This window comes from Marmota flaviventris, chromosome 6, assembly GCF_047511675.1.
Source record: "Marmota flaviventris isolate mMarFla1 chromosome 6, mMarFla1.hap1, whole genome shotgun sequence".
Lineage (NCBI taxonomy): Eukaryota > Metazoa > Chordata > Mammalia > Rodentia > Sciuridae > Marmota > Marmota flaviventris.
In genome coordinates, this window is record NC_092503.1 from 149,263,475 (window position 1) to 149,276,603 (window position 13,129).

At 45.9% G+C, this 13,129-nt stretch overlaps 1 long non-coding RNA gene across 1 annotated transcript; it reads left to right on the top strand.

Annotated features, from left to right (window-relative positions):
• The first annotated feature begins 2,781 nt into the window (after nt 1–2,781).
• On the top strand, nt 2,782–3,770 carry LOC117794797 (uncharacterized). Its single transcript, XR_004618668.1, has 2 exons — nt 2,782–2,907; nt 3,338–3,770. It is a non-coding gene; the product is annotated as an uncharacterized lncRNA (long non-coding RNA).
• Nucleotides 3,771–13,129: the final 9,359 nt, after the last annotated feature.

The following is a 13,129-nucleotide window of genomic DNA, read 5'->3' on the forward strand; positions in this document are numbered from 1 at the left end:
AGAACCTCCCATCATTTGACAAATAGCTCATGGAGGTCATTCTGTGGACTGCCCCGGGGCAGGGCCTGTTCACAGCAAATGCTCAGTGATAATGCACTGAGGCGAGTAGCTGGGCTCTGCCTGCACTGTTTTTAAAGTCATATTTTATTTTTAATCACCACTACAATTATATATATTTATGGAATACAGTGTAAGGTTTCAATATACGTATACAACATGTAATGATCAAATCAGGGTATTTAGCACTTCCGTCACCTCAAACATTTATCATCTTTTTGTGGTGAGAACATTGAGTACCACATCCCATCTTCCAGCTGTTTTGAAATGTACGCTACAATATCGCTGACTACATCCTCTCTGGGTTTGTTCGTTTCTTTTTTATTTTTATTTACACATGACAGCAGAGTGTATTTTGACATATCATACACACATGGAGTGTAACTTCCCGTTCTTGTGGTTGTACATGATGTGGAGTTTCACTGGTTGTGCATTCATATATGAACACAGGAAAGTTCTGTCCCATTCATTCTATTGTCTTTCCTATTCCCATCCCCCTCCCTTCCCTTTATTCCCCCTTGTCTAATCCATTGAACTTCTATTTTCCCACCCCAAATCGTGTGTTAGCATCCACATATCAGAGAGAACATCTGGCCTTTGGTTTTTTGGGATTGGCTTATTTCACTTAGCAGGATAGTCTCCATTCCATCCATTCACCAGCAAATGCCATCATTTCATCTTCTTTATGGCTGAGTACTATTTTGCTGTGTGTACATATCACATTTTCTTTATCCATTCATCTATTGAAGCTACTCGGATTCTTATTTGGGTGCAGGTTCCTCCCTTCACCCAGCCACCTTCCCTGGGTGGCTCTGTAGCCCGTGAGGAAATGTGAGGACAGGACAGAGGAGGACATGCACACGGCCCAGGAGGGATTCCGCCTCTCCCCACCCCACTCCTGTCCCTCCCAAGCCAATGCTGTACGTGTGAGATATCAAGCCAGGCAATCGAATCAGGAATGGCTTGTGACCATTGGGGCCTAAAATGCAGGGGGCAGCACACTGAGGAACAGACAAGAGGGGTCCGATCTGTTTCCAGGGAGTAACATGGAGCTGCGCTGCCCCCGTCTCCCCGTCTGTTTCTTGCTTAGCCTTTCGGCAGGAAAATTGTGAAGACCTCCCGCTCCAACCTGCGGCACGTGTGGCCGTGCGGCGGACGGAGTCGCCCGCAGGGATGTGGGGTGCTCTTCTCTAAGGAGGCAGGTGCTCTGGGAAGAGGTTAGCAAGACCCATCAGGAGGGTGCCACTACTGCCAGGGGCTGCTGCGGGGACTGTCCTGGCGGGGTCTCCCATGCCCTGGCATCTGGATGCACCTGAGCCCAACCTCACCTGGGCCCACAGAATGATGCTTCTCTGTTCTTGTCCTCGTCCTTAGCTACACATCCCCCCCCCCCAATATACCCATTGGAATCAAAAGAAAATTTTAACAGTAAAGAAACCGAATCTTCGCCTCACTGCGAAGCCCACAGGAGTCAGAAAGGTTTGAAAGTCCCAATTAGAGGGCAGAAAAAAACAATCAGTGTGACGGGCAGGCCCCAAGGAAACACTCTTCATGTACTGACAGTCACATCACAGAAAGAGGCAATCTGTTAGAAATACTAGACCGGTATTTGTGCGGATTAGGACAAAGGCTGCAGTTACAAACACGGACACGCACATTCCTGGGGTTCGGAGCTGGAGGGTGAATCTGTTCATTGAGGGCCAGGCGTCCCCAGGGCCGCCATGCCCAGGACTGTGGGCTAGATGGAGCCTCCTCTTGAGTCTGTTGTACTTGGGACACTTGTCTGCTGAGATAGGAGAGGAAGGGCATGGAGGAGAGAAGGTGCTGTTCTGCCTGATTACTCCAGCATCCAGGTTCGCTGTTCCCAAAGAGCCACGTGGCTTTCCTGCCCCCGTGTAATGGCTGCTAATAAGAGTATTTGTTTAGTACTAACATAAGCAGTGCTTAATACACGAAAAACCACATCGGATCTGCCAAGCCAGCCCAGAGCTAGTTGCAGTTGAAATCTTTTTCATTTCCCGGAGGCTTACAGAGGCGGAGCTGCAGTTCATCATGACAAGCATCAGGACCCCGTTAGCCTGGAGTCAGTAGGCCACGCTGGTTTACCAGTTCACTGGGCTCTTGGTTACAGAAAGAGCAAAACTCATTCATTCATTCCAGAAACATTAACTGAGACTCTTCTGAGAGCTGGGGGCTGAGCCCGTGCAGGGTGGGGGCCATGGCAGGAGGTGGACATTGAGGTGAAGAATACTTCCAGAGCCCAGAGTCTGCTGGGGAAGGCAGACGCAGATGGTGATAAAATATTGGGGAGTTCACGGAGAGCACTGAGGGCCCAGAGGTTCTCCTGAGTCACTGGGGGTCATGGTGTCAGGAAAGGAGCCCCAAAGGAGGTGGCTCTCAGGGGATGACAGGATCAGCAGTGGGCAACACACAAAGGGTAGGTGTGCATGGCAGGTGAGGAGAGTGTGCCACGTGAGGTGTGTGTGTGAGAGGTGGGGACCTGTGTGTGTGGCATGTGTGTATGTACGTGTGTTTATGTGTGTCTCCGAGGTGTGTTTGATGGGGTGTGTGCATTTGTGCAAGTGTGCATATTTGTGTGGCAGTGCAGGAAGTGGGCAAGCAGATGCACTAGGCCAGTGTCTGGCGTGGGGGGCGGGGAGGGTGGGAGGTGAAGGGGAGGAAGCAAGCAGGGGAGAGGGTGGAGAAGCGGATCGCACTGTGTTGCAGACTCCGTGTGAAGCCACCTCCATCCATCCGGGAGGTATTTCTCCTCTCTGACAATGAGAGCCCTGAGCCCCTGGGGAGGAAGGAAGAAGATGAGTCCAGGCCTGCAAAGCTGAGCCAAATATGGTAAAGAGGACTTGGGGACATCTGGCTTTGGGAGACCCAGACTTCTCCAGGGCCAGTTAGGGAGAGCATGCTGGGCCTGTTCTGGCAGCAGAAGCTGCTAGAAGTCCTGGAGGGTAAGTAGCTGGTGACCTTGGTGGCCTTGGTAGCCAGCTGTCCAGAGTTCAGGTACCGTCACCCCCACCTTTGGGCAGGTTATTTTCCCCTTCCTTCCTTCTTTCCTTCCTTCCTTCCTTCCTTCCTTCCTTCCTTCCTTCCTTCCTTCCTTCCTTCCTTCCTTCCTTCCTTCCTTCCCTCCCTCAGGGGCATTCAACCACTGAGCCACCTCCCCAGCCCTCTTTTGTATTGTATTTAGAGACAGGGTCTCACTGAGTTGCTTAGTGCCTCACTTGTTGCTGAGGCTGGCTTTGAACTTGCCATCCTCCTGTCTCAGCCTCCAGAGCCGCTGGGAATTCAGGTGTGTGCCACCGCGCCCTGCAGTTGTTTCCTTGTTTCTGAGCCTCACTGTCCTCCTCTGTAAAGAGAAGGTGAGGGCAGGCTGCTATGGTTGGAACATGTTCCCCAGAGTTCATGTGGTGGGAATTAATCCCCGTTTAACAGTGCTGACAGGTGGGTCTCTCCTGAGGTGGCCAGGCCCTGAGAACTCCCTCAGGAATGGACCGAAGGCTTCACCGTGTGATGGTCTCCTTATTGCAGAAGTAAAAGGCCCTCATAGAGGCTGGTTCAGCCCTACCCACTCTTGCATGGGATGTCTTCCACCATGTTGTGCTGCAGCAAGAGGACCCTCACCGGACGTGGCCCCTTGATCTTGGACTTCCCAGCCTGCGGAGTGCTGAGCCAAATAAATGTCTATTGCTTAGAAATTACTCTGTCTATAATCGTATGTTAGAGCCACAGAAAACAGATTGAGACCCAGACCTTGCAGGCACATTGGGAGCATAACACGGTTAACAGTCCACATGCTCGTGGGAGCTCTCTCCTCTGTTCTCGTTAGTCACTTACATCAGGGCCATCAGAGGGTGACCTTTTCTAACGTAATAAAATGGAGCTAGACCAACATGGAGGAAATCTGGCCCTGGGCAAAGGAACACAGTCTGTGAATTAATTGTTGCTTAAAGAAGCACCTAAATGTCTTAGTTTGAGTTTTCTGTTTGTGTTTAGAATTTAATTCCGGAGACTCAATCTCAACCCTAGCAGCACCCTAGGGGGTCTCCAGCAATTTCAACGGGTGTTACAGTGTTCTCAAAAGAAACGATTTTTAATTAATTTCAACTTAAATATATGCAGATGTTTCTAGAGCCGGGTGGCTCTATATTATAATCCATTTTAAAAAGCAGTCAAGATCCAGTGTGTCCCCTCCCCCAAGTTCCCCCCCCCCAAAAAAAAATGTTAAATGATTTAGGACTCATTATTCTGTGGTTTGAAAGTAATGAGATTTGAGATGTTTTATGCAGAACATAAACGGAAATTCCACTCACGGGCTGGGAGATAAGTAAGATTTCTCTAAGAAAAATAACCCTTCTTCCTACCATTTCTCTGATTAGTTACTTTGAAGGAAGACAGGGAGATCTGCTTTCAGGGAGAAGAGGTTGAAACTGGAAAATATTGGGAGAATTTTTGGTGTTTTTAAAAAGGCCAATTTGAAAATGAAAGCAATTTATTCCCAGAGAAAGAATAGTTTGGAGAATCTTCTATGAATGGTAGCTCGCACTCTATAATTGTAAAGGTCATGCTCATTTTAGAAGAGCCACCTTGCTTTAAGAGAGGATGTACATGACAATTAATTTAACAGGGAATCAAACTGAGGTGTGGGAAGCAGGTTGGCATTTCAGCCTTCTCAGGTAATCCCCTGCCTGGGATCAAATCATAAATTAGGCCAAGAATATCAAGAGGCTCTATGAGTTCTCAATTGCAACAAATTTTATCCCAGTCTTTTTTTGTGTGTGTGTGTGTGGCTCCGGGAATTGAACTCAGGAGCACTTAAGCCCTGAGCTAATCCCCAGCCCCTTTTTTAAAATATTTTATTTAGAGACAGGGTCTCACTGAGTTGCCAAGGGCCTCGCTAAATTGCTGAGGCTGGCTTTGAACTCACCATCTTCCTGCCTCAGCCTCCCGAGCTGTTGGGATTACAGGCATGTGCCGCAGTGCCCAGCACATGGTCCCAATGTTTAGCAGCCTCAGGAAACAAACATTTGTTATTTTGTGCAATTTCCGAAGGTCAGGGACCTGGAAGGGGTGTGGCTACATGGTTCTGGCTCAGCCTGTGTCATGAGGTTGAGGTCAAGATGCTGATCTGGCCAGAGCTGGAGCCATGGGAAGGCGTGCCTGGGCTGAAGGTCTATTCTCTAAAGAATGAAAACAAAAAAGAATGCTTTGGGGTTCAAGTGGCTGTTCCTAGAGACCTCCTTCTGGGGTTTGGGGGTGTTCTGTCTCCTAAGTGCTCATGGTCTGGAAGCTTGGTCTCCCAGGCAGTAGTATTGTGAGGTGGTGGGTTCTGAGAGGTGGAGTCTGGTGGGAGGTGCCCAGGCCATGGGACACGACTCCCAAGAATGGATTAATGCTGCTTTCAGGAGCCACCAGGTCTCTTCCTGTGAGAATGGTTGTTACAGAGCGAATCCTGCTTTCTCTGCTCACACTTTTACTGACGCTATTTTGCACATGTGCTCCTTCTATGTGCACCCACGTGTCCACCATGTTGTAATATAGCCAAGGGGCTGACACTGGCAACATGCTGTTTGGACTTCATAGCTACCAAAATTGTGAACCTCTTTTCTTTATAACCTATCAAGCCTCAGGTATTTTGTGTTGTTATAACAACACAGAATGGTATGTTCTATGTCAGTCCTTCCCCAGCTCCCTGGCTGCTCCTCTTTACCAAATAGCCCCATTCATAGAGCTGCCATGACAGCGCAAGTGACCTGAGAGGAAGTGACTGAGAACAAGTGACCCAAGAGACAGTTGCTGAGAAAGAAGCCACAATGTATCTCATAAACTAACCTTGGACCCCCATTGCATGCCTGGATCCCCATTTACTTGGGAGGCTGAGGCAGGAGGATCCCTTGAGTCCAGGAGTTCAAGGCCTGTCTGGACACCATACTGAGACCCCATTTCTAAAAAAGTAAATTTAAAAAGGTGTCTTACACCTGTGTGATCATAAGCAAGTTACCTAAACTCTGGTATCTCTGCTTTCTTGTTATAAGATAGAAATTCTTTTACCTCTGAGTTTGCACACACAATGTAAGGGTCCAGCGAACGAAGAGACCACCAAGACACCGGCTCATGCAACCGCAAAAGGGGTTTATTGAAGAATCCAGCGCGCTGGGGCTCCGTGCTCACTCAACAAGGGAGAGCGGCCCAGAGCCCCGAGTAGGGGTTGAGCAGTGCTTAAGTACACTTTTTGGGGAGGGCGGGGACTTTACATACATCACAGTCTCCTTTAACAAATCATCATACACCGCGGGAAAATCAAACAACAATTCTTAAACATGATTAGCACATTCATTGGTGGGAACAGGTCAGGCGGGGGTGATAGGTCACTCCTAAAGAGGGGGGTACATTCAAACTGATTGGTTTAGGCCCTGAGATGCCTACGTGCCAAGCTTCACAGGGTCCTAGGTTATTAAACAAGATGGTCAGGGTGAATATTTACTGGGCAGTCCCGGGAATTGTCCTAACAGCTACAGGAATTTCAGGTTTTGGGGGTGTAGCATAGGAACTTAACAACACCTGGTCCTTTACATTTTAACTCAGGCTTTGCAGCTTAGAAACTTTATGATACCCGGTCTTTTACACTTTAACTTCAATTTCTTTTACTCTTACAACAAGGCACCTAGCGCAGTGCCCTGGCATCACGAGTGCCCCCCGTCAGCTCCTGTTATCAGTGTCTATGCCAATGGCCTCTGTTGGTCCTTCCCCAGCTCCCTGCCTGCCCTTGCCTTTGTCCCTGCTTCTCCTATGCTAAGGCTTTACTCTCTTTAACATGTGTTACCTTCACTGATGGACAGCAGAGATTAAGCACTACCTGAACCTTCACGCTATCTGGACATAATGTCCTGAGTCTAAGGGTGAAGCTTCCAGCCATGCGTAAGAAGGACTTTGGAAAAGTGGTAGAGCCTGACCCTGGAACTTCCTCTTTGAAAGCAAGATACCTGTGTCTAGAGGTTTACGATGATTCCAGTTCTAGAACAAATTATGAAATCTGTGCTTAAAAGACATTTGAAAGCATCTCAGAAAAAAAAAAACTCACAAATCTGAAGTCACTGTATATACTAAACTCGAATTGTGTGTGTGTGTGTGTGCACATATTTGGTGTATCATTTATATTTCTTTTTAAAATAAAAATTAATAACTATTATGCATCCAAGGACAGTGAGAAGAGAACCTATAATATGGAAGAAAACACTTGCACATCGTGGTTCTGATAGGAGTTAATGCCTAGAACTTATAAAGAACTCCCACAGCTCAACAACAAAATGAACCTGACTTAAAAAGCAGGAAGCAGGCAAAGGCTATAAATAGAACTTTCTCCAAAGGAGATACACATATGTCAGAAAGCACGGGAAAAGATGTTTAATATCACCGAGCATCAGGGAAATCCAAGTCAAAACCGCAGTGAAATGCCACCTCTCAGCCATTAGGTTGGCAACTATAAAAAACACACCAAAACAACAAACCCCCCAAATTCACAGAAAATAGCAAGTGTGGCAAAGAGGTGCAGAAAGTGGGACCCTCAAGTGCCTAGAAATATTAAAAATAGAATTCCCACGTAAGCCAGCAATTCTGCCTCTGGGTATGTGCCCCGCAGAGTTAAAAGCAGAGTGTTGAAGAGATATTTGTATGTCATTCACACAGGTAGAAGCAACCCTAGTCTGCCAGGTATAAACAACATGTAGTGAACATGTTGGAATATTATTCATTCTTAAGGTTTTTTTCTTTTTTTTTTTAATTTCTTTGGTACCAAGGATTAAACCCAGAGGTGCTTAACCACTGAGCCATATCCCCAGCCCATTTTATTTTTTTTATTTAGAAACAAGGTCTTGCTAAGTTTGCTTAGGGCCTTGCTAAGTTGCAGAGGCTGGCTTAGAACTTTCAATCCTCCTGCCTCAGCCTCCAGAGCCACTAGAAATACAGGAGTGTACCACTGTGACCATGTTATTCATTCTTAGAAAGAAAGGTAATTCTGACATTTGTTACAAAATGGGTATACCTTGAGGATATTACCTTAAGCGGAGGAAGCTAGTCATGAAGGACCAGGGTTCTGGGTTTCCACTTATTTGAGATCCCTGGAGTCATTCAAAATCAGAGGCAGAGAACAGAATGGCTGCTGCCAGGGGCCAGGGGTGGGGGTGGGGGAGAAGAAGCTGTTTCATGCAACAGAGTTTAAGTTTTGCTAGAAGAAAAGAGCCCTGGAGGTGGGTTGCGCAACAGTGTGGATGGACTTGATATGCTTCAACTGGGCACTTGAAAAGGTTTAAGATGGAAATTGTTATGGGTCCTTCACCACAACAAAAGTGACCTTAAAGAAAAAAGAATCCATTACTCAAGTTAGGTAGACCGCCTGAAATTGAGATTAATGCCCATTTTCAAGCGTATATAGTCTGTTATATACACATGTATGTGTGTTTATATGTGTGTGTGTGAATACTGATTTCATATAAAAGACTATTTTCTAAATTATTAATGGCCATCAAAGCAGGAATTTTAAAGTAATTATGGCTGAAAGAGAAATGTGAGGACTTCAGAAATATTATTTTGGTCAAAGGTAGGGAATCATTTTACTGTGGGACCCCAGATCCCCATAAAGGAAAATTGAAATAGGTAAGCACAATGCAGAAATAAAATCAACCTACTTTTCTTAGGAGAACTCTCTCCTCCTCCTTCTGTTTCTCCTTCTCCTCCTTCTTTTATATGCTACTGGGCATCAAACTCAGGGCCTTCCACATGCTGAGCAAGAACTCTACTCCTGAGCCACATCCCCAGTCTCCAGAGGTTTTTTTTTTTTTGTTTTCTTTTTCTTTTAAAGGAGACCTATCAATGCATTTCTTTAATTTTCTAATTAATTCTTCTTTTTTTTTTTTTTCTGGTGCCGAGCATTGAACCCAGGGCACTCTACCACTGAACCACATCCCTGGCCCCTTTGGTTTTTTATTTTAAGACAAGGACTTGCTAAGCCGCCCAGGCTAGCTTCAAAATGAGATCCTCTTCCTTTAGCCTCCTGAGTTGCTGGGATTACAGGTGTGAACCATGGTACCTGCCTTCTAATTAATTTTTTATTGGTGCATAATACTTATGCATAATAGTGGTGTTCACTGTGTACTTCTTGTTTCTAAATGAAAAAAAAAAGAAAGAAAGAAAAGAAATATAAGGTTTCACATGACGTGCACTAACAGGTAAACCCAGTTTCTGCAGCTCCCCATCAGGACTAAAGACACAGAAAGAAAAAGAAAAACTAGGTGAAAAGCGGGAAAGCCCCAGTGAAGGAGAAATGCACAGAGGCCTCTGGAGCCTCTTATCCACGCTGGGAATTCCTGCAGAACCCCATCAGCACCTTAGCCCCAGATGATAAGGCCACCTAGACCTCTGAGTTCACTATCAGCCAGGAACACCTTATCTGTCTTTCTTGGCCTCCCTGAAGGTCCTTTGTGCACACAGAGCAATTATCTTATAAAACTCTGCAGCAGGAGCCATTCTCTCCCCGCCCCTCCTCCTTTCTTAGGTGTAATGGGCTGAGATCCTTTTCCTCCCAGCCCCCATAACCCGTTTTCTCCCGGCCTCTGCGTGGGAACTAGGGGCTTGGCCAGCAGTTTGAAACACGATCTGGGTTCACTGCGGTGACTGTAAGGACTTCACTGCGCCCTGCTAGGTGCACTTTGGTGACTTCATAGACTCGCTTTTCCAGGGAGGACAGCTGTTAGACCCAAGGCCATCCAAGATGGCCATCTCAGAGCCAGCTGGGTGGCGGGTCTGGTGACATCGTGCTCTCCTTGCTAAGACTCCAGGCTTGGGGGTGGTTTCAGAAGATTTGAATTTCAAATGCAAGAGGCCTTCTGTTCTGCTGGGCAGCCCACCCCCCACCCCAGACCTACCCCAACAGTCAAGCCCTGGGACACCACAAGAGACATAAGAGCAATACTACCTTGTGTTCCGTACAGAGGTTAACACTTCCACATCATGGAAGGAAAGACCACTTGGCCCCTTGGCCTCAAGATCACCGGGTGGGGTGGCCCTATTTCCCCACTCCATCCTGCATGAAGCTGGATAGAGGTCTTTGTTTGCTATACCCATTCAAAGGACCTTACATTGTGCTAAGGAACCGCACCCAAGATCTGAGCTGGGCCTGCTCACCCCTCAGCCCACCCATTCGGCTCTGGGTGCCTTGTTCTCTTTTCTAACAGACTCTCCTTGGCTTTCCTGGGAACCAGGAAATAGTTGAATGGCTTATGGAGAATTGGGTGGGCAAACTGTGTCTCATAAATAGCATTGCCAAACTTAGCAAATAAAAATATAGAATGTCCAGTTAAATTTGAATTTCAGAAAAAGCAAAAATGTTTTTTTTTTTTTAGTAAGAGTATATCCTAAATATTATATCTTATTTGGCAACATCACTCAAGAACAGTGAACAGTCTGGGCTGTTCAGTTGCATGAAGAGCTATTATGGAAGAAGTCACCTAATATTCTTCAGAAACTGTTCTCAGGGAATATTTTTTATTTAAAAAGATTTTTTTTTTTTGTCATCTGAACTCTAATAAAAGCAATCCTAAGTTTCAGATAATTAAATTGAAATTGAAACTCTGATCTCGTTGTGAATTCGGGTTCCAGCTTGTTAAAGATGGCCCCTTCTCCATCTGAATTAATTGAATATTGGATTAGGAGGAGGCTGGTTAATTCATCAAGAGAAATGTAATTTCATTGTTGACTTGAAGCCTCCAAGTCTTTCAGCATGGAGCTCTAAATTCACTGAAGGTAAGATCAAAACTTACAGTGTCAAAGGGAAAAATGAAACCGCTCGCCGGAGAGATTAAGATGGACAGGACTGTGTGCTGTTTACACAATTAAGTGAAGTATACATGATCATCTCCATGGTAACGAGTCCTATGGAGGCATCCAGAGCCAGGCAAGATCAAAGGTTTGGTTTAATAGAAGGTTTGCATATGGAGGTTAAAAAAAAAAAATTGAACAAAAGTGTAACGTCTGTACAAGTGGGCAGGAAGGCAAATGCATATCCCCAAATCCGGGGCCCTTGATGTTGCTGTCAGCCGAGAGCTGCATTTCCTTATGATGCGGGGTCAAGCAGAGTGCAGTGCAAGAGGACACTGGCAGGCTGTACGCAGCACCCATAGAGTCAGAGGATAGCTTCAAAGCTTGCTGTTCTACTTCAAGTACAGCTATCAACTCTGACTCCATTGTGGTCTCCCGGCCCCCCACCATGGACAGTGACTTCATGTGGACAGTCTTATTTTTTCCACATTTTTTAATGGGTGCATTATAGCTGTGCATAAGATGAGATTTGTTATATATTTGTACATGCACACAATATAACAATATAACAATATAATCTGGCCAATATCACTCCTGTACTTCCTCCTTCCCTCTCCACCGCCCACCCTCAGGTTCCTTTCCTCTGCTGATCTCCCTTTGATTTTCATGAGATTCTTTTTCTTCTCTAGCTCCCACATGACCCTTGACCTGCTGAGCTTGGCTAATTGCACTCCACATAATGCTCTTGAGTTCCATCCATTTTCCTAAAAATGACACAATTCATTTTTCTTTATAACTGAATAAAACTCATTGAGTGTATATACCACATTGGTCCGTTTTCTTGATCCATTCATCTGTTGATGGACTCCTAGGCTGGCTCCGTAGTTTGGCTGTTGTGAATTGTGCTGCTATAAAACATGGGTGTGCATGGATCCTATCGTATGCTGACTTTAATTCTTCAGGATAAACACTTAAGGAGTGGCAGAGCTGGTCATATGATGGTTTTATGCCTAGTCTTTTGAGGAAACTCCATACTGATTTCCCTGGTGGTTGTACTAATTTACAGTCCCACCAACACTGTAAAAGTGTTCCTTTTTCTCCACATCCTCTCCAACATTTATTACTGTTTGCTTTCTTGATGGCTGCCATTCTGACTGGTGGGAGACGAAATCTCAGTGTAGTTTTGATTTGCATTTCCCTAATTGCTAATGGGTCTAGTTTCATTCTTCATTATGTGGAGAACAGATTTTCCCAGCACCATTTGTTAAAAAAGAGACAGCCATATTTTATTGCTTCATACCCAGCTATAACCCTATATTGTATTCGAGTTTTACATTAGGGTCCACCTTCACTCCAGGTTAGGAGAGCCTGTGGATATTTATGAGCCACAGCAGAATTCCATTCTGGGAAGTGAATCAATGAATCGTTGTTGCCATGGAGATAGAGTGCCGGTGACACTCAGCACGGTCACAAGGATTCATTGATTCATCAAGCCAACGAATAACCAGTGAGGATCCTTTGGGTGTGAGGCACTGTTCTAGGCACTGAGATTATCTGTTGCTTAGGCGGGGGAAAAACTGAAAGGCTAAATATAAAATCCCTGCTCTCAGGGGAGGATTACAATCTAGTGAGGGGAGATTAATAATCAAGACTGTTTATTTGGTTGGGACCTAAATCCCAGAGACTCAGGAGGCTGAGGCAGGAGGATTCCAAGTTTGAGGTCAGCCTGGGCAATTTAGTGAGATCTTGTCTCAAACAAACAAACAAAACAACATCAAAAAACCCAAAGGGCTGGGATGTAGTTCAGTGGTAGAGTGAGTCTGGGTTCAATCCCCAGTATTGGGGGTGTGTATGGGGGAAGGTGCATTTGTTAGTTCCCTAGCAAGTATTTTTGAGCCATGTGTTCCAGGCACTGTTGCAGACACTGGGGCATATTAATAAGCCAGACAGACAATATTCCCTGCCTCATGGAGCCTGCAGCGTAGTGGAGAGAGCTGAACAAGGATCTTAACAAATTACTAAAGTCTATAGTAGAGGGTGAGCCACGGGGCTAATGAGGCAGGACGGGGAAGCAGGCTTCACTGAGGAGTGGGGGCTGCAGCTGCAGACCAGGGAAGGGGGAGGGAGCCAGGGCACTACGTGGGCCACCCCTGTCCTCAAGCCAGGCCAGTCACAGTCTCTCTCGGGGATTCTTCAACCAAAGCTGACTAGAACAACCACGTTTTCTCTTTCACCTATGACATAAAAA